The sequence below is a fragment of the Nomascus leucogenys genome, chromosome 5 (genome assembly GCF_006542625.1).
Source record: "Nomascus leucogenys isolate Asia chromosome 5, Asia_NLE_v1, whole genome shotgun sequence".
NCBI lineage: Eukaryota > Metazoa > Chordata > Mammalia > Primates > Hylobatidae > Nomascus > Nomascus leucogenys.
In genome coordinates, this window is record NC_044385.1 from 81,977,476 (window position 1) to 82,000,026 (window position 22,551).

The 22,551-nt window shown below is 36.2% G+C and overlaps 1 pseudogene; it reads right to left on the reverse strand.

Moving 5' to 3' along the window:
• Positions 1-625: 625 nt before the first annotated feature.
• LOC100601675 lies at positions 626-22,270 on the reverse strand (annotated as a pseudogene).
• Between the last annotated feature and the right edge of the window lie 281 nt (positions 22,271-22,551).

The following is a 22,551-nucleotide window of genomic DNA, read 5'->3' on the forward strand; positions in this document are numbered from 1 at the left end:
TAACATAAATCTTCAAAGACAGTCACATTTCAAAAAATATCCATTCTTTCTTGGAATGGCTTTTTATAATTTCCTAAACTTAGGATAGGCATATTTAACTGTAGACCAAAGAGATGTTTCTTTGCACAGAGCACCCATAGGAGATTCTTCAAAAAGGTATACCTTATTCTACAGCAATTGCTTTATTTTTCTGATCAACAAGTTCTTAATTTATTTTTAAAAAAAACCTTCAGTTTGTATTAAACTGAGATTTCTGATCCACTATTCAAGGCTTAAAAAGTACATTTTGTTCTGCATCACATCACAATAAAGCAATTACTTATGCATTTCAATCAATATTAAGGAAACAAATCAAAGGTGTTATTAGGCTTAACAGATTCAGGCAGAATGCAAGGGCAGATGGAACAAATACACTATATAAACATATTCAAACTCAAATATACATTGGTTTCATGTGAAAGTTTCACACAGTAGCGACAACAAACAGAATGAACATAGGATACTGTCTTATAACAGTTCCATGAAGAAGCCTTGGATCAGAGTTTGCCAAAAGTATTATCTTGAGATGTTTCAAGACAAACAGCTTTTCACATTTATGCAGTGCTATTCAGAAATAAACACATTTTCACAATTGTTTTTTTTTGAAGAAAGGCTGGTGAAATGACTGAAGCTTGATTTGTAGCTGTTCTGTAATCTTGTGCAGAGCCTTGTGGTGGGGAAGGGAGTGGGGTTTCAGGAGTTCAAATGTGGTCTGTATCAGAACCAGTATGTACATGGGACCTAAAAGTACAGTTTGTCCAGTTAATGGATCTTGAGATAAATGTGGATGTATTGGATGATGGAGATGACTACTATCATTGGAAGCCCCATTTAACATTTCCTGAAGTAGGTGGCTAATTTAAGTCATCGGCAAAAGTTTTTTAAACGAATTGTATTTGCTCAATCATTTGCCAAATGATGCGCAGCAATGTGGGCAGCAGCAGAAGCAACTCTCCAAACCTCCCCCAGGGAGCCACACTGCGTGTGGATCGTTGATGGAGTTCTCCAAACCCATCAGCCCTTGGAATTGCATGTTCTCAATGTTTATTGGATCTACGTAGCCCATTTAAGTGTAGTCTTTTCACATCTGGGCCAAAAAATACAATTGCCTTTTGGCTTTCTTGAAATGGTTGAACCAGCTCATCTAGAACCCGACTGATTACACAGCTAATCTCAAATTCACAGCTGTTGCAATGAATAATATAGTTGTTTCCCAAAAGCAAAATATCTTTATACATCGTGGATCTCTTTATAGCTCCAGGCAGTTAAGTGTTCCCCTGCATGAGATCTCAACAGTGCCTCCTTATCATCCAATGGTAACTGACAGAAGGCAGGAATATATTTAGCCCATTCCACCAAGACTAAGAGCAGCTGTTTCAGAAATTCACAGACATCACCAACACTTTCATTTTTTTTTTTTAAACATGTATATCAGTACTTGCCCCAAGGCTTGAGACTGAGGTCTGGCAAGACAGAACTTCAGCTTGTGCCAGTGTGTTAATGGAGGGGATATTGCTGCCATCACATGCGCTTCTTCTGGTGCTTGTTCTATTGCATTCATTATGCACAACTTCTTTTTTCATTCATGCTCTAAAACACTTTCTTAATCGACAGTATCTACATTGATTCTTTTTGGCCTTGTCAACAAAACATTGCCGACGGAACCTGCAGGAATAAACATGACTCTTGCATATGCTGCATCTGAAGAAGCCCTTGCACCCACCACAGCTCGATGCCCCACAGTGTCTTCCTGTTGCCTCGACCCGCATACAGCACAAAGACAGATGAGACTGTTGTCTGGGTATTCATATTTGTCCTTTCTGGGGCAGAAGTACTTGCGCAGAGCCACTCCCGGAGCTCTGGAGCTGCAGTCACTGCCCTGCAGCCGCCTCATCTCCCTGCAGCAGGTCCCTTCCATCCACCTCAACCGCGGTATCTGGCACCACAATTTTGAGAATTATTTTTCAATTGATTTACAGATTTAACATAATTCCAGTTCCAGTAGAAATCCAAGTGAGTTATCCTGTGCATATTGACAAACTGGTTCAAATGTTTACATGAAAAGACAGGAGCCCCAGAATAATCCACAATAAACCAAAAAAAAAAAAAAAAAAAAAAAAGCAAAGCTGTAGAACTGACACTACCTGATTTCTAGAATTACTGTAAATCTATTGTATTCGAGATACTATGGTTTTGATGCAAGGAATAGACACATAGATTAATGGAAGCAAGCCCTTAACTAGAATCACACAAATGTAGTGAACTGATCATTGGCAAAGGAGCAAGGGCAATCCAATGGAGAAATGAATGTCATTTTACCAAATGGTCAGGAAAAATCAGACATCACCTGCCAAAAAGTAAACCTAGGGATAGATGAAAGATCTCATACCTTTCAGAAACAATAGTCCAAAGTACATCACAAAACTAATTGTAAAACACACTATAAAACTCCCAGAAGAAAACTTAGGCAAAAATATGTGATTTTTGTTTAGCTGATGTGATGTTAAATACAAAACTGAAGTCACAGTCTATGAAAGAAAAAAAGATGATGTGAAGAGTTATTGAAGTTGAAATATTCTGCTCTGTGATAGACACTATAATGACAATTAAGAGGCTAGTCACACCCTGGTAGAAAAAAATTGCAAACACATATAAAGGATTTGTATAAAAATATACAAAATGCTTTTATAACTCAATAAAAATAAATAATCCAATTGAGAAATAGACAAAACATCTAATCAGACACTTCACAAATTAATATATACAGATGGCAAACAGGTATATGAAACTACTCCACATCATGTGCCATGATGGAATTGCATATTAAAACTACAATAATAAGATAACACTACATATCTATTATGATGGCTGTAACCCAAAAATCTGATAATACCAAATTCTGGGACTAAATCAAAGCAATAGGAAATCTCTTTCATTACTGATAAGAATGCAAATGGCACAGTCATCTTGGAAGACAATTTGGCAGTTTCTTACAAAGCTAAATATAGTCTTACCATAAGATCCTGTAATTGTGCTCATAGATATTAGACAAATTAACTTCAAAACTTATGTTCAAACAAAAACCTGCACATAAATGCTTATAGAAGCTTTATTCATAATCCCAAAAAACTGCAAGTAACTAAAGTCTACAATAGGTGAACAAATAATCAGACTCCAGAATATCCATTCAATGAAATGTCATTCAGTGATCGAAATAAGTAATTTACATTTCCTTTCTATTTTTTATGGCTTGATAAATATAAAGGAAATGAAAATGTACATTGCTAAGTGTATTAGTCTGTTTTCACACTGCTGATAAAGACACAACCAAGACTGGGTAATTTATAAAGAAAAAAAAGGTTTAATGGACTCCACAGTTCCACGTGGCTGAGGAAGGCACACAATCATGGCAGAAGGCAAAAGGCATATCTTATGTGGCAGCAAGATAAGAGAGAATGAGAGACCCAAGCAAAAGGGGAAACCCCATAGAAAACATCAGATCTCATAAGACTTATCACTACCATAAGAACAGTATGTGGGAAACCACCCCCATGATGCAATTATCTCCCACTGAGTCCCTCCCACAACACGTGAGATTTATGGGAGCTACCATTCAAGATGAGATTTGGGTAGGGACATAGCCAAACCATATCATTTTGCCCCTGACTCCTCCCAAATCTCATGTCCTCACATTTTGAAATCAATCATGCCTTCCTAACAGTCCCCCAAAGTCTTAATTCATTTCACCATAAACTCAAAAGTCCACAATCCAAAGTCTCATCTGAGACAAGGCAATTCCATTCCACCTATGACCCTGTGAAATCAAAAGCAAGTTAGTTACTTCCAAGATACAATGAGGTACCAGCATTGGTTGGATAAATACACTAATTCCAAATAGGAGAAATTGGCCAAAATGAAGGGACTAAAAGCCCCATGCACGTCTGAAATCCAATGGGGCAGTAAAATGTTAATGCTCCAAAATGATCTCCTTTGACTCTGTGTGTCACATCCAGGCAAGATGTGGGTTCCCATGGTCTTGGGCAGCTCTGCCTCTGTGGCTTTGCAGGCTGCCCTCCTGGCTCCTTTCAGGCTTGCATTGTCTGTGGCTTTTCCAGGCACACAGTGCAAGTTATAGGTGGATTTACCATTCTGGGGTCTGGAAGATGGGGACCTTCTTCTCACAGCTCCACTAGGCAGTGCCCCAGTGGGGACTCTGTGTGGGGGCTTCAACCTTACATTTCCCTTCAGCACTGCCCTAGCAGAGGTTCTCCATGATAGTCCTGTCCCTGCAGCAAAATTTTGCCTGGACATCCAGGCTTTTCCATACATCTTCTGAAATCTAGGTGGAGGTTCCCAAAACTCAGTTCTTGACTGCTGTGCATAGAAGCTACTAAGGCTTGAGGATTGCACCCTCTGAAGCCATGGTCCAAGCTGTACCTTACCTCTTTTAGCCATGGCTGAAGCAGCTGGGATACAGAGCACCAAGCAGCCACTGCACAGAGCAGCGGGGCTCTGGGCCCAGCCCGTGAAGCCATTTTTTTCTCCTAGGCCTCCAGGCCTGTCATGGGAGGAGCTGCCAGAAAAGTCTTTGACACACCCTGCAGACATTTTCCCCATTGTATTGGTGATTAACATTTGGCTCCTAACAAGGAGCAATTGTGCAAATTCCTGCAGCCAGCTTGAATTTCTCCTTAGAAAATGGTTTTTTTCTTTTCTATTGTATTGTCAGGCTGAAAATTTTCTAAACTTTTATGCTCCATTTCCCTTTTAAAACTGAATGTTTTTAGCAACACCCAACTCACCTCTTCAATGCTTTGCTGGTTAGAAATTTCTTCCATCGTATGCCCTAAATCATCTCCTTCAAGTTCAAAGTTTCGCAAATCTCTGAGGCAGGGGCAAAATGCTGCCATTCTCTTTGCTAAAACATAGCAAGAGTCAACTTTACTTCAATCTGCAACAAGTTCCTCATCTCCATCTGAAATCCTCTCAGCCTGGATTTCATTGTCCATATCATTATCAGCATTTTAGTCAAAGCAATTTCATAAGTCTCTAGGAAGTTCCAAACTTTTCCACATTATCCTGTTATCTTCAGATCCCTCCAAACTGTTCCTACCTCTGCCTGTTACCCAGTTCCAAAGTCACTTTCACATTTTTGGGTATCTTTACAGTAGCACCACACTCCTGATACCAATTTACTGTATTACTTTATGTTTTCACACTGATGATAACGATATACGTGAAACTGGGTAATTTATAAAAGACGTTTAATGGACACACAGTTCCACGTGGCTGGGGAGGCCTCACAATCATGGTGGAAGGTGAAAGTCACATCTTACCTGGCAGCAGACAAGAGAGAATGAGAGAGCCAAGCAAAAGGCGAAATCTCTTATAAAAACATCAGATCTCATGAGACTTCTTTACTGCCATGAGAAGAGTATGGGGGAAACCATCACCAAGATTTAATTATCTCCCACTGGGTCTCTCCCATAACATGTGGGAATTATGGGAGCTGCAATTCAAGATGAGATTTGGATGGGGACACAGTCAAACCATACCACTAAGGGACAGAAGCTAGTCTGAAAATCTTGCATACTTTTTGATTTCAATTACATGATATTGTGGAAAAAGCAAATCTATATACAGGTAAAAGATTGGTAGTTATCAGGGATTATGAGGATGAGAGTAGGATTGATTAAGAGGTATAAGGATTTTTAAGGCAGTAAAAATAGTGTATATGGTCCTATAATTGTGGATACCTGGCACTGTGTATTTGAAAATAGCCCTAAAACTTTACATCACAGAAAATAAACAATAATGTGTGCAAATTTTAAAAAATCATTTAGGAGACCTAGAGATCCAAAGAAGGAATGCAGACTGTAACAACAGAATCTAACTGTATTGCAAATGTATGAAAAAACCTTAGTGATGGAGTGGGAGAAAAAGCTGCTGACCTAAGTAACTTGAAAATGAATGAGGCCTATAAGATAAAATACAAAAGGAATTGCACATAAACACTGTACTATAGTTGATAAAATTGTTTCCTATGGGAGTGTGGGTAAACAATTCTGATATATATTATATATATATAATATATCAGTATGAAATACTTAAAATATGTATGAAATTGAAAACAATAAATGGATGTGACAGATGATGGGAAGCTTGTTTCTTACCAATGGTGTGGAAATTTACAGCTTAGCACGACAAGAAATTTAAAATGATCCATGTGGCAATATATTAAAGTTGAAGACATAAAAAAATTATGTTAATATAGATACATATGTCTACACACAGAAATGTTTATAGACATGAGTATATACATGTGTTAGCTTATACACAGATGTGTATGAGCTATTTTCTTGCTGTGATAGCTGAGAATGAATAAAAGAAATCAGCAGAAGTGGCTCTTAGTTCTTGGTTTTGACTACCATTCTTCATTAAAAGGAACCAGTGCTGCTTGGCAAAATTGCTGATTCTGGACCCAGGGCAGGATTTATACAAGATGAGCCTGGACTGAATGGAAAGCCAAAGAAAATGTGCATAATCACATGTGTAATGGGTGAGGAGAATAAAACATCAAATCTTTAAAAATTTTCAGAGGTTGATTAACCACTGAAAGCAAATATGATTGCTTTCAGCCCTGTACACTTCCTAATGATTAAAACACACACACAATCAAACACAAAAGCAAAAGCAAGTGTGTGCTTACTATAAATAGAAAGTAAATTAATTTCCAAGTAATGGAGAACAATTGAATTTGAAAATGTGACACCTGGTCATTTTTGTAATAATTCTGTAATAAACGTATTTCTGGAGCACTCGCTAATCTACTTAATCCATATTATGGAGAAAGAATAAATAATCACGGACACACTATTTTTGATCTTATGAAGCAATGAATAAATGCATGCAAAGGCCATTACTAATGATACCACCTAAACCGTAGGCACTTTACTAAAACTACAGCAATCACATCTCCTATTTAAGTTTATAGTATTCTAGCTGCAAATAAGTGAAAAGCCTCTAAATGACATAAGCCCAAAAGTCTCTATCGTTACAGATATAATTAAATGTTAAAAAGGCACAAGAATAGATGAAATTTTTTCATCTTCAAACATTCAAACTAAAGGAGAAGATTCCTTATTTCATAAATATCCTCATCCAGTTAACTGGTGTAATGCTGTGAAATGTAAGTACAGAAGACCCCTTCAGCACGTTTTTGCTTTCCTCAGTTTCAGTCACCCACAGTCAAATATGGTGTGAAAATATTAAATGGAAAATTCCAGAAGTAAACTGTATAAGTTTTAAATTGGGCACCATTCTGAGTAGCATGATGGAATCTCATACCCTGGGATGTGAATCCTTCCTTTGTCCAATGCATCCATGGTATATATGCTATCTGCCCATGAGTCACTTAGCCATCTCGATTATCAGATCAACTGTGGCAGTATCACAGTGCTTGCATTCAAGTAGTTCCATTTTACTTCACAATAGCTCCAAAGTGCAAGAACAATGATGCCAGAAATTTGGCTATGCCAAAGAGAGGCCATAAGGTGCTTAAAGTACATAAAGTTGAAAGTGAAAGTTCTCAACTTAATAAAAAAAGAAAAAAGGTTGTACTTTTTGCTAAGATGTAGGGTAAAAATAAATATTCTATTTGTAAAATTGAGAAGGAGGAAAAAATTATGTTGGTTTTGCTGTCACACCTCAAACTGCAAAAGTTACAGCCACAATGTGTGACAAGTGCTTAGTTAAGAAGGAAAAGGCAGTAAATTTGGGAATGGAAGATATGAACAGAAAAGTATTCTGACTGATGGCAATCAGGTTCTTTATCATCTGTGGTTTCATGCATCCAATGGGGGTCTTAGAACATTTATTTCAAGGACAAGAGCTATTCTAAGGAACAAAGATCTGATAGAAGATAAAACGTTATTCTATAAAATGGAAATTTCTCTCATGAATTACCTAAAACTAAAAGCCCCAAACACAATGCTATTAATTTTATGATGGGTTTGCTCACTGGGGGTAATTAACTGGTATTAAATATGTATTTTATTTTCTCTTATTCATTCTAATGAAAAATTTTACATATTTTCATGAGCAAATTTTCACATTTTGGTTGTTCACTTTTAATAAGAAACTAATTTGAACATGTTCAATAATTTTATAATTTTATTTTTCTTTTTAATTCACCAAATATGAAAAATATGGTAGACATTTCATACTCTATATACATACAAAATAATTTGAATATTTGATAGGATAAATCTATTATGATACAGTATATATAATAATAATTCTAGATAACAAAGAAGAAAAATCCTTAGCTGACAGACAATTCTGAGCAGAAGTTCCAGTACTGAGATATACAAAAAGAAAGGTGAACACAGGAAAAAGGGAAGAAAGAATTAGTTAAAGATAGAGAGAAAGAAGGAGACTGTGGAGGGTTGTGGCAATATAAATTCCCCAGACAGAAATCCACATTTTAGTATAAACTTTAAAAATTCATCAGGATATCTATTATCTATTTATAGGAAACAAACAACAATGCCAACAACAAATGCACACATTATCAATAAGTTAATCTAAGTTTTTGATTTCAGCTTTTTATTAAAAAATAAACTGAAAATATATACTAAAGTACAACCAATGTTTCCTCTCTAAAAACATGAAGAAAAAATTGTTATCCCTTTATCAGATGAAAAAGTTTTAAAACCTGGCAATTATGATCTTAATTAATACAAGTGATGAATGAAAGACTTCAGTTAGCAATAAACAGTAGAAGTGAGAGGTGGTCATTTATAATACCACCTCTAGACACTCCAGCATCATCTGAGTTATACCAAAGCCATTAAAGTAATTTTATTGAACATGAAACTGCAAGGAAAAAAAAGAAGAGCCAATAATTTGACAACCAACCAACCAAATATAGAGAGTTCATAACAACCAATCAACCAAATATATAGAAAGTCCATAACACTTGCACAGCTCAATTGAGCACTGGAATTCTTTATATTTTTAAGAATTCTTGGATCCAGTTGCAGTGCTGTTAGTGGTTGGAATACCAACTAAAATTTGTAAAAAATAAATTTGCGTGTGTAACAGGCATCTAGGTTTGGATAAGGCTAAAACAATCAGGAAGTTAACATAATAGATGGCATCACTCAAGAGAATTTCTGGTTATTCATGGATTATAAGTGGATATATATACTCAATTGCTTATTCAAATTTATTACGGAGTGCCTACCATAGAATAATTCTTCTTTCCTACCAGGGCTCATTCATCTAGTCACTGGAACATAGTGCTCTCCCACAATTTGCTTTCGTTTCCAAACAATGAAATACAATATTACAGTTAAATAAAATTTGTCCTTTAAATACAACAAATATTGGTGACATGGATCCAAATTAAAAGCTGGTACCATTATTTGTGTGACATCAGACAATTTAATCTCTGAGTCTTTTAAATCTCCCATTGGGGTGAAGAATTATATTTAAAATTTACTTATGGGTCTGTCTTCTTATAATAATAAATGAAATTTTACATTATAAAGTACTTTGGAAAACACTAACAAATGATCACAATTAGAAGCGAAAATATCATTTGCCTAGATTTCCCAGATGCAAATGGTTTTATAGAGGATAGTGGCAGTCTTAAGATCATTCAAAGAGTAAGTCAATAATTTGAATAAAATTGCAGGGTGTCATATCTTTAACTAAGAGACCTGCAGTTTCACAAATCTTGGTTCATTTAATATATTTAACTGAATGGTGGAATATTTAAAACAAATGTTTAAAAATTTGTAAATTCTTTTCAGAAAAAAATACTTAACCTCAATCCTGCACTGGTAGATGTGTTTGGTAGATAAACTAAAAAAGGACTATGCTGTATTTAAAGTTTTATATGTTTTTCTTCAGTTAGTATATCTGAGAAGATTTGGCTTAAGTTCCAAAAAAAATCCTTCTAAATTTATTTTTACTGTTGTTTTAAATTTTTTCTTATGTTTGTTCATTTCTTGTGTCTGTCATTTTTAAAATAGCACTAATTAACTCAAGGCTGGAGAGAAAATTGTATTACTAGATCCTGGAAGCTATGACCATAGTATAGATGCTGGAATTATGACAGGGCTGCTCTTCATAAGGTATGGTTTGGTGGAAAGTGGAATTATAAAGAAATAGGGTCACCTTATTCATTTTGTTCATAAGGTACCACGTCTTGGTCTTGGGATCACTTAGAGATACAAAAAAATTTTAATTTTAATTTCTTTAAAATTGAAAGAAAAAAATGAATACAATATTTGCAAAGATATAATAATAAATGCAGTTTGAATTATAATCATTTTTATACCATGTTCACTGTAGATGGATGGATAGTTATAGATAGATAGATAGATAGATAGATAATTAGATAGATAGAGATATATAGAGCTCTCTCTCTCTCTTTGACAGAGAGATACCTTTATAAAGAGAGACAAACTTCTGGCCTCCAACAGTCTTCCTGCCTCAGCATCTGGAGTGGATGGGTCCACAGGTGTATGGCACCATGCCCAGCTAATTCTTTATTTTATTTTCTGTAGAGACAGAGTCTTGCTATGTTGCCCAGGCTGTCCTTGAACTCCTGGCATAAAGCAATCTTCCTGCCTTGGCCCCCCAAAGTGCTGGAATTATGGGTGTGAGCCAACAAACCTGGCCAGAAAATATAATCATTATTTATTTATTTATTTTTCTTATGGACAAAGGGGTGCACAGAAGCAAAAGTGCATAGTGCCCTTGAAAATCATTATTCGATACTTTGGAAGAGGTACAGACTTGCTTAGAAACACCATCCAAAGCAGAATAAGCAAAGAAATCTGCCATATTTTTTCTTTTAATATACTCTAATTTTCTGGTAAGATTTCCCTGTGGCTGAATCTAGCTGGAAGCATATTCACAAGAAATCCTGGGAAACGTAATTTGCACTGTTAGCATATTCTGGTACATTGCCTTAGGGAGGCAAGGAATAGGCACTGGGACATTACTAGCTCGATCCACCTATATTGTTATTTATCATTAATATAACAATTTCCCTATATATGCAAATAGAATTATCTTTCATCCTTCCATCTAACATGAAACAACTATTCAACATATAAAGACATTCGTATCTTCTTCAGAAAGAGAAGACACGTTCTCAATCAATTATTAACCATTTCAAAGTTCAGGATCTCCAGATGGTAATCAGGCTTTTCATCAGATAAGAAAATACGCTTCTAATATTTATATAATAAATAGTAGAGGTGAGTAAGACTTTGGCTACTGAGTAGGATGGCATGGCAGGACAACCCCAAGAATAACTAGAAAATTAAATAATAAATTAATCTTATTTTAAAGACATTAAAGGCCTCAACATTCAAACCCTGTCACTGAGCGATTTTGTACATGGGCCAAACGATCAAAAGATTGAGGAAGCTGAGCACAAAGGAGGAATAATATCCATAGGATGTGTCATTTTGTCCACCTGACTATTGAAAGTTTCCTTGGTAGTAGATGAGAAGTTACATGAAAAACAGATATCCTCACATCCTGTGCATACGCTTACGGTTCCATACATTTAACCTTCCCCAGAGCTCCATGTGACAGATAATTTAATCTTGCTCTTTCCTAATCTCTAATCTAGGAAATGTAGATCTTTATCTCAGGTGACTTTTTTCTTTACACAAGGAAGATAATCAAATGTGCTTCTTGAAATTTTACCAATATTTCAATTTCTTTCTGAGCTAACCCTGAGTTGGGCTGTAATGCAACACCCATCTGCTTCCAGGTAGAAGAAACATATCGGCCGGCCGCGGTGGCTCACTCCTGTAATCCCAGCACTTTGGGAGGCCGAGGTGGGCGGATCACGAGGTCAGGAGATCGAGACCATCCTGGCTAACACGGTGAAACCCTATCTCTACAAAAAATTAGCCAGGCGAGGTGGTGGGCGCCTGTAGTCCCAGCTACGCGGGAGGCTGAGGCAGGAGAATGGCGTGAACCCCGGGGGGCGGAGCCTGCAGTGAGCCGAGATCGCGCCACTGCACTCCAGCCTGGGTGAAAGAGTGAGACTCCTGCTCAAAAAAAAAAAAAGAAACATCAAGTAGAACTATATATAAATCATATTTTATCTTTATTTTATTGTATTTCTATAGATTTAGGGGGTACAAGTGCAGTTTTGTAACACTGCTACAGTGTGTGGTAGTGAAGTCTGGGCTTTTAGAGTAACCATCACCCATATACTTTTCTTTTTCCTTCAACTGGCCATTTGGCCATAGATAGGGTAATCATACATCTGGTTTGTGCATTCCTATTGTTAAAATGTAATGATTTGTAACTTTAAATTATCTTTACACTCTGACATTTGGGTCATCTAAGTCAATGCTTTTTCAAATCTTATAGGTATATTAGTAATGTGACGATTTTATTGAAATACAGATTCTGATTCAGAAATTCTGTGGTGGGGCCTCAAATTCTGCATTTCTAACAACCTTTCAAGAGAGGCTGAGGCAACTGGTCAGTGGCCAAACTCTGAGAAGTGAAGATTTAGAGAAATTTCCATCTCTGGTTTACCAAAATATCATCAATGTAGGGGACTTGTAGGAAGTCCATTTACGAAAATCTTTGCAAACTACATGAGGAGAGAGTCAGAGTGTTGACATGGCCCTGATATAAGACAGATGAGTTACACTGCTACTGATAAACGAACACTACCAGTAATTTTATGGAAACACCGTGGCAGATTAAAAAACAACAACAGCAAAAAACAAGAAAACAAACAAAATTTGCTCAAGGAGATGCCAGAAGCTGGGTAGAACAATAATGCACTTTAATGTCTACCAGGTTGGGTTTAAAATAATTCCATAGGCATTCTCTAATATCCACCCTTCTCACTTCAAATTTAGAGTTTTGGCAGAGAATATTGTTTTTGAAGCTAACATTTGGCAATTCCTACAATAGTAACCTAGATTCATAGGTTAGAACCTCTTGCTAAGTTTTTACATCCATATTTATTTATTGGGACAAGAAACAAGAGCTCTCTAGAGAAGATAACGGAACTTGTATTTACTTATGGAACATCTTAGCAGTGCCAGCTTCCCATATGCAGATTCCTCATGAGGCAATGTAATGAAGGCCAGACATGCCTGTGTGTGCAGCAGAGTTAGCATTACAGGGAGGAACACTGAAGTTCAGACCCAGAGTTTACATAGGGCAGCAGCCCATCTGTCCATCATCCCTTTCAGGGAGATGGAGAGAGAAAAATAAGCAAACAAATAAACAAACCTTGATTTGAGAAGGTAAATAAATCCTCTCTGGGAAGAGGATAATCCAACTGCTGTTAAAAAAAATGAATTTCAAAACTGAAAACTGTAACGTCTGACTTAAAAATTCACTGGATGGGCTCAATTGAATAATGAAGATGACAGAGAAATTAGTCACTAAACTTTGACAGTAGGAATTATCCTACCTGAAAAACAGAGAAAAAATAAAATATTTTAAAAAATAAACAGAGCCTTGGAAACAGTGGAAAAATATCAAAAAGATCTACTAGTCTGGTCATTTGATTACCACAAGGAAAGAAGAAAAACACTAGTATAGAAAAAAAGTTGTAGAAATAATGGGCAATAACTAAAATTTATAAGTGGAAGGAGCTAAGACCTTTTCGCAACCGTCATGTAACAAAGACACAAGAGAATGCATTTTTCATTGACTGACCTAAACTGACAGATAAATGCAAAACTGCAATGTCCTTTTTCTGAACTTACTTAACCCTAGATTATCTTTTGAGGACTTAAAATTATTAATTCCTTAAATGCACTTTTCTGGAATTTTGACCATCTTTTCAAGAACTGAAACCCAAAGAAACAGCATCTATTTATCTTTCCAACTATTAAAAGAAGTCAAATATCCCTGCAATCAAAATTTAGAGAATTTTGAGAATTACTGATCTATTTAATTTCCCTGCACTTAATTATCATTTGAAGCAAAGTTATAGCAATAATTTTCTGTACACTATTTTTGTTGTTCTCAGTGTAAATTTATTAAACATTAGATTATTAAACTGAAAATGCTTGTATAAAAATTATTTTAGCACCATATTTGACAATATCAACTCATCTTAGTCAGTAACTCAACCAGTACCCTAAAAATTAGGGACCTAATGACATTTGTGTAATTTCTTCTTTGGGCTACTCAATTTGCTTCCTGTCAATTAGGATGTGCATGAGGTCTGAGGATGTGGTGAGGGGATTGAACATCCATTCATATCTATCCTCCAAAATGCAAGATTCTGCTTAGGTTTTAGTTGTCAGTTATAGGGATCTATACAGAACATCCAACTACAGCACTGTCTGTTTCTGAGATTTATAGTTAATCATTATAAAGGGGAAATCCACTCACAGAAAAACGCTCAGGGGCCTTCACTAATCCCTACACATCTTAAAAGATCTGGCAGTAGACTGTGGAACCAGGACTCTATTCTCATTTCCAGGAGCATTGCAATTTATCACTCCCTTAGCTATACTTCTGCAGCAAAGAAATGTGTAAATTTCACCTTGGAGGAATTAGCTGAGCTGCTTTTTGTGCATTTGTAATGTGTGTATGTATTCCAACTCTACTATTTTATTATTATGAATCATGAGCAGTCAGTCGTTTCTTTATTCCTTAGTCTTCTACATCTTCCACTCAAAAAAGACCTTTAGAAGTCACCTAAAAAGGCTATAGGTCCCCTGGGACAATAAATCTCTACCTGTTATCTGATTCGTTACAATATTAAAATCTTTTCCTGACAAGCCTAAAACTCTATATAGAAATTTTTTTGTCCTTTTATAAAGGTCTTTTATTGGAATAAAGGTTTATATTGTATTTAGTTTAAAATCTAGCAAAACTTTATGCCATCTACAATTAAAAGTAAAATTATATAGCATGATATTAAATTTTTATAATGTAAGTGCATATGATAAAATCATTTGTGTCTCTTTACTTTTGGTAAAATCTGGCCTAATTTACTAGTTTTGGAAAAAGAAATAAAATATATAGTTATTATGCTTGTTGTTTTTCTCCTTACTATTACAATCTTATATTAGAAATTCATGCAAAGATGTCATTCCCTACATATTTGCTAAGTGAACTAAAAACTATTTTCTCATGATAAAGAAGTGTGACTGTAGAAATGCAAATCAAGTAATCTTTAATTTCCTAAATGTATATTAACATATATAGTGAATGATAAGAAAATGTTTATAAATTATTACTGAATATATTTTACTATCAGTTTTTTTTATGTGACTGCCATTCACAGATTGCTGTTGGTGTGCATAAGTGTGGGAGGGGAGTAGGTATGTATTTACTTTATTAATTCATTTTAATCATTATCTCACTGAGAAAGAGGGCAAGGATTTAGTGTTAAAACATTTGAAATATTTATATCAATAACCAAAGTGTATTATACATAGTAGATGGAAAAGTGTTTTTGAGTAATTGCAAACTGATTAATAAATTTTAATTTTCTTCTAATTTCTTAACTATGTGGTTAAAGATTCCATATATGGATTGATTGAAACAATTGCTCACTTTCAAAGTTTTGAACTTTTTATACCTCTAGAATGTTTTGATTATATTTACTTTTTTAAGAAAACGACAAGAATGCAAAAATATTTGAATATAATCAAACATTTGTCTATTATGAAAATATTGTATGTTTTTCAAACAAAAATATACATGAACATAAAATTTTGAATAGCAGCCTTGCCCAAATGGCAGTCTAGATGACATAAAAACTTTCCCAAAGCAAATAACTACTAAAATACAATAAACACATATTTAAAGACACAGATATAAAATAAAGGAATTTCTAGGGACCATTAACAAAGAAAAAGTATAAATGAGAGAAAAAAACATATATACAGTCACAGCTAGTACAATTTTCATAAAACAAGAATTGGTGAAGGAGGCCATGTGCAAATGACAATTATTTTTGAATTCCCTGTATTGATGAAAGACAAGAATTCTCAGATACTGAAGTACGATGCACCTTCATCAAAGTAAATAAAATATAACCCATAAAAACACATAATTAGATGCATCTAAAAAAGGCTCCCCATAAAAACTTAAATAACTATATACTACGAATCAAATTTTCAACAAAGAAAAAAAACTAGCAGATTATTTTGATACAATGTTAGAGGCAGGAGGCAAAGAAATTCTAGGCAGACAAGGGTGGGTCCCTGACAAAACCTCACCTTCAAGCCAAAAAGCCTGAAACCCGAGGCCCAATGTTACAACCTCTATCCCTGTTTTCCCTCTTGAATGTTGCCTTTTTCTAAACTACCCATGGCCCACCCCACCCCTATTCCTGTACCTATGAAGACCTCAGACTCAGTCGGAGAGGAGAAGCAGCTGGACATCAGAGAGAAGCACTGTGACTTCAGAGGGACAGATCAATGGCTTGACTTCGGAGAAGAGTCCGTCCAGAGATGGCTGGACTGGAGGGGAAGATTACCTGCCTGTTCTATCCCCTCTTCCAGCGCTTCTTCCCGCTGACAGCCACTTTCATTGTTCAGTAAAATCCTCCTCATTCACTTCATTTTTCCTGGACACCGGACAAGAGCTCAGAACCCACAAGTGCATATAACTCCCCAAACAAGCTGTCATACTAGCCTTCAGCTAAAGATGGCTTCACCAGGAAATTTTATGAAATGCTTTATAATTAAATACAGCCAATACTGCACAAAATGAGAGTAAGAGGACATACTTTCCAACACATTTGTAAGGTCAAAATTATTTTATGCCAAGATCAAAGATCTTTCAAATAGAAATGCAATATATCAACATCCCTCATGAACACAGATGGAATCATTAACAATATCAGCAAATCTAATTCAGTATATAAAAATGAAAACCCACTATGACCAAGGGAGTATTATACCAGGAATGAAAGGTAGAGTCATACTTAAATGATCCAATATAATTAACAACAGAATAAAGGAGAAAAACATATGATTATCTCAAAAATTCATGAAAACAATTGCAAAAATAATCAACCCCATTCATGGTAAAAATTCTCATTAAATTAGAAATAAAAGGAAACTTGAGCAAGAAAAAGAAGCAGCCACAAAAAATGTATAGTTAATATCAAGCAGAAGGTTGAAGTATTAATTTCTTCTCCCCAGATTGAGGGTAAGGCAAGAATGGTCAGTCTCTTAAGTCAAGAAAATAAAATTTTTATGTGTCATGTTAGAAACAAAAAATGCAAAACTCCCATTATTCAGGTTGACATATTCAGATACATTTAAGAATCTCAAGATATATGCAAAGAAGCTACTCAAACTGAATAACTTTGACAAGTTTTAGGATAAAAGGTCAATATATTTTGACCTTTTCAATTTTGTTTCTAGGCATTGGCAATAAACAATTGAAACATAAAAATTTAACATAACACCATTTAAAATGACAAAAATAAAAGCATACATTTAGAAAAGGATGTAGCTTCAAAATATGTAAATCACTGAGGTTTCTGGGAAGATGCGAAGAATAAGAAGCACCAGGAATTTGTTTCTACCTAGGCAACAATTCCACGGCATAATTTGTCTGATGAAACTATTTTGAACTCTAGAGGCTAATGAAGGCTTGCAACTTCCAGGTGAAGACTTAGATGATAAATTGTCATTATTTTTAGTCAGTTTCATCAGTTAGCACAGTGGCTAAGAGCCACCCATCCCCCAGTCTTCAACCACAGGATAGACAGCTATACCCCTATTTCTCGAACAGCTTGAACACAGCTTGTGGGAGCCAGAGTAGGCAAAAAAGAACTCTGCCCTTCAAATACTGAGATCTGTGATCTGATTGCTGATTGCTGTTTCTGATCACAAAGGCACAGACACAAAATCAGGCAACCATTGATGCACCTCCCCCCATTGTTGCAAGCCTCTTCTCTGACTAATGTGACTTCCAAGAGATTTAAATGCCAGATGTCCTCTTCCATTTCATTTTTTTTTTCCCTTTTGGGTGCCAGACATTAAGCAATAAAACATTCAAAAACAATTACATATACTGGAAAATTGAAAGTGAGCATTCATGCCCAATGTCTCAGAAAAGATAGGAGAAAACCTTAAGTTTACATCTCAGTCTGATCCTTAGTACAGAGACAGCCTAAAACAATTAAAAACAGAAACAATAATAAAAACCAGAAAACTCAGGGGAAGAAGGAGAACTGAATTTTCAGAATCTAATTATCACATTATTAGATTCCATTGTCTGGTTTTCAGCAAAACAACAACCACAAAATAGCAAGAAATATAAAGAAACAGGAACATATGGTATAGTCAAAGGATAAAAATAAATCAAGAGAAAATGTCTTTCAAAAAGTCTGATAGCAGATTTGCAAGAGAAACTGAAGGAGGGGAATGATAGAAAGTGTCAAAGAGAATGTTTGAAGAAGTAACGCCTGAAGACTTTTCAAATTTGCTGAGAGACATAAATATATACATTCAAGACCTACATTCATCACTGACCTGTATTCACCCTTATAGTATTATATAAAGTATTTTTACTACCCTACAAATTCTCTGTGCTCTGCCTATTTATTCCTCCTCTCTCAGCCTCACCCTGGCAACTACTGATCTGTTTATTGTCCCTTTAGTTTTGCATTTATGCAGAATGCCATATAGTTTAGTTCATACAAAATGTGGTCTTTTTATATGTGCTTCTCTTACTTAGTAATATGCATTTATGGTTTTGCCATGTCTTTTCCGAGATTGACAGCTCATTTCTTTTTAGCACTGAATAATATTCCATTTACTGTATGTATCACAGTTTATTTATTCACCTAATAAAAGACAACGTGGTTGCAGCCAAGCTACTGTAAATATCAAAAAGGAAAAAACAGACAGAAAGATTTGACTGTGTACTACCTTTACCAGTGTGTTTTATACCTTTATATGTTTTTGTGTTACTAATTAGCATTCTTTTCTTTGAGATTGAAGAACTCTCTTTACCATTTCTTTTTAGAGAGGTATGATGGTGACAAACTCCCTCAGCCGAAAAAGTCTTTAACACTCCTTCATTTCTGAAGGACAGCTTTGCTAGGTTACCAAGGACAGTATGCTTGGTCGGCAGTTGTTGCTGGTGTTTTTCCTTCAACACTTTAAATGAGAGGTGTCCAATATTTTGGCTTCCCTGGGCTACATTGGAAGAACAAGAATTGTCTTGGGCCACACATAAAATACATTAACAAACACTAACAATAGCTGATGAGCTAAAAAAAAAAAAAAAAAAAAAAAAATTGCCCCCCCAAAACAATCATAATGTTTTAAGAAAGTTTTCGAATTTGTGTTGCACCGCATTCAAAACCAACCTGGGCCACGGGCCACAGGCGGTCTATGGGCCACAGGTTGGACAAGTTTGCTTTAAATATATCATATCACTTTCTTCTGCCCTGTAAGATTTCTGCTGAGAAATCTACTGCTAGCCATATGGGAACTCTCTTATGTTATTGGTTTCTTGTATCTTGCTGCTTTCAAGATCCTCTCTTTGTCTTTGATTTTTGACAGTTTGATTCTACTATGTCGTAGTGTAGTCTTGTTTGGATTGATTCTGATTGGTGAATTTTGACCTTCCTGTATCTTCGTATTTATATATTTCCCCAGATTTGGAACGATTTCCATTATTTCTTTAAATGTGTTCTACTCCTATATCTTTCTGTTTTTCCTCAGGAAGTTCTATAACTGGAACATTTGTTCTTTTTATGCCATTTCATCAAGCCAATCATTCATTTTGATTGTTTTTTCTTTTTTCTCCTCTCATAATGTCTTAATTTAGTCTTTTTTTGCTTGATCAATTTTTGTTGATATTCTTTATTGCATTTTATATTTCATTTTTATATTTTTTTGCTCCAGAATGTGTTTGATTTTTTTTAAAATATAATTTCAATCTCTATTTAATTTCTAGCTTTTATAATTTATTGTTTGTCTGATTACATTGAATTTTTTCTCTGTATTTTCTTCACATTTGCTGAGCTTACATAAATAAATTATTTTAAATTCTTTGACAGTTCTAACATATCTATGTATTTGGTGTTAGCTAGTGGGAGATTATTGTGTTCTTTTGGTGGTACTATGTCTCAGTTTTTTTTCTTTTTGTATTCCTTATTGCCTTATTTTGATGTGTGCATATTTGCAGAAGGGACTTATTCAAATGTTTGTAAAATAGTTTTTTCTGGGAAAACTCTTCACCAGTCAGACGATCCAGAGATTCTGGGAAGGCTGTTTGTTGTGGTACCAGGACAGTTTTGCTGCTGGGGTCCTTGGGCAGGTTGGCCTGGTCCCTGTGTCAGCAGAACAGTAGGTCTGATGCTAATTCCATGGCATTGGGCCTGGAGCCTGATCCACTGGTTTAGACCTGTTGATTGGGTCTACAGAATGGCCCTTGAGTCTGGGTGCACAAGCTTGGAGCTGGAGCCTGTGTCCATGTATTAGGCCATTCTTGCATTTCTATAAAGAAATAACTGAGATTGGGTATTTTATAATGAAAAGAGGTTTCACTGGCTCATCGTTCTTCATGATTTACAGGAAGCATGGTGCTGATGTCTGCTTGAGTTCTTGGGAGGTTTCAGGAAGTTTGCAATCTTGGCAGAAGGCAAAGAGAGTCAGAAACATCAAAAGCAGAAGCAAGAGTAGTGGGAGTGGGGAGGTATCACACACTTTTAAATAGCCAGATCTCATGAGAACTCACTATCACAAGAATAGCATCACAGAGATGGTGCTAAACCATTCATGAGAAATCCACCCTCATAATCCAATTACCTCCTACCGGGTAATCCCAATATTAGGGATTACCTAATATTGTAATCCCAATATTAGGGATTACAGTTAAACATGAAATGTGGGTGGGAACACATATGCAAACTATATCAGCTCATGAGGTTAGCCCGAAGTTTGCAACCACAGGGGTTGAGTTGGTGCTGGGGCTGCACTTGAACATGAGTCTGTAGGGATTGGCCAAGCATCAGAGTGAGCCTGGTTTGTAGGTCTACTGGAATGTGCCTGGAGCCTGAATCCATGGACACTGACCTGACACTGGAGCAGGCCTGGAGCCTGAATCTGCATATGTATATATCTCCTGAGTTTGCAGAGTCTAGCTTAGAGCCTAGGTCTGCAATGGTGGTCTTGGAGTCTCAGGTCACAGAGGCTGGCCTGGTACCAAGGTCTAGACCCTGGGTCTACTTGAGCAAGTCGTAACCTGGGTCCTCTGCAGCCTGGGGCCATGGGCACCTCTCTGGTGCCTGGGGCCAGCCCAGTGCTGGGGCTAACATAGAACGTTGGCCTCTGAATCTGGTATGGAGCTTAAGGTCATGAGTACTGGCCTGATACCTGCAATCACTGATGCAGGCCTGGATCCTGAGACCGTGGGGTCCAACTGGGTACTAGGAGCAGTCTTGAGCCTAGGGTCACTGAGGTTGGGCAGGCAGTAGGGGCATTCCAGAGACTGAGGCAGAAGGCAAAGGGAGACAGAAGGCACTAGGACTAGCCTGAAGCTGAAAGTGGTCCTGAGCTTTGGACTACTGAGGTCAGCCTGGCAGTGGGTCAGCACAGAGACTGACTGCCAAGCAGTCCTGGAGCATGGGGCTTCAAAATTTGACCTCATTCTAGGGCAGGTCCAGGGGCTCAGTCTATGAGTGCTAAACTGGAGTTGGGGTTATGAGGACCTGCTTAGTGCTGGGTTTTACTGTGGGTGTCTCAGTTTGGGGGTTTGAAATGAAGTTGTGTGTTTATTTCCTTTTTCTCCCCACATGTGCAGGGTATCTCTCTTTACACTGTACTGCCCGGGTTAGCAGAGGTGTGACATGGGTAATGTAAACCTGCCCTTTCTGTCCTCTTCAATGCATCTTTTTTTATTTCTGTGCTACTCTCCGGTATGGTACTGTGATCTCTCATTTGGTTTCCTTAGACTTTATGAAGATACTCTCATGCATGGATAGTTATTCAAATTGATGTTTTTGTGGTGGTGTCAGTATGGAGAGTCCTACTCGAATATTTTTCTTATGTCCATATGCCTGATATAAATTTCTTAAAGAAAACCTTGAAAGTCTGTTACAACAATAATAGAGAAGAAATACATCTTTCTTTATGAAAATACTGTCTCCCTTGCTTTGTATATATGATCATATGAGAGCTTCTTTCCTTATACATTACCCCATGTCCCTGGTCACGTGACTATGACCCATGCTGAGGCAGTCATTCTAGTTTAAAATGCAACATGGGATGGTGTGCTCTTTTCTCATTAATTTGAAACAATGACATCATTAAACTAAACTAGCTAATAGCTATAGTTTTAGCATTGTAGTTTGAAAAGATGAATCCAAAGCACAGAAATGAGCAAAAGTGAAAAATTACAAATAAAAAGTATTGATGATATTCAATCCCTGATCAACCATGTCCAAGTTTAACCCCATTATTGTCCTTCCTGCAATTGGTATATATCAGCTAATACATTTCTCATTGGCCT